We start from the raw sequence: 228 nt of genomic DNA, 5'->3' as shown, positions 1-228 counted from the left end.
TAAGCCACAACACCAATTTTCTGCGAATGAAGACACAGCAACAATATTTAGTGCCATTGCTAAAGTCATGAGCGACGCAGCCAAACACCTCTCACCTAACCGATTTAGGATATTTGCCACACACATTTTTTTCAGTGTACGCTTGAAAGATTTATCGACGATGCACAATTGTACAATTTATCAACTTGCACAAATTGTTTTTAATTTAATACTAAGAATGGATACTGG

Source organism: Vollenhovia emeryi, unplaced genomic scaffold (genome assembly GCF_000949405.1).
Source record: "Vollenhovia emeryi isolate VEMERY1.0 unplaced genomic scaffold, V.emery_V1.0 DF939151.1, whole genome shotgun sequence".
NCBI lineage: Eukaryota > Metazoa > Arthropoda > Insecta > Hymenoptera > Formicidae > Vollenhovia > Vollenhovia emeryi.
The sequence above is the reverse complement of the archived record's forward strand: the minus strand, read 5'-3'. Positions refer to the sequence as shown.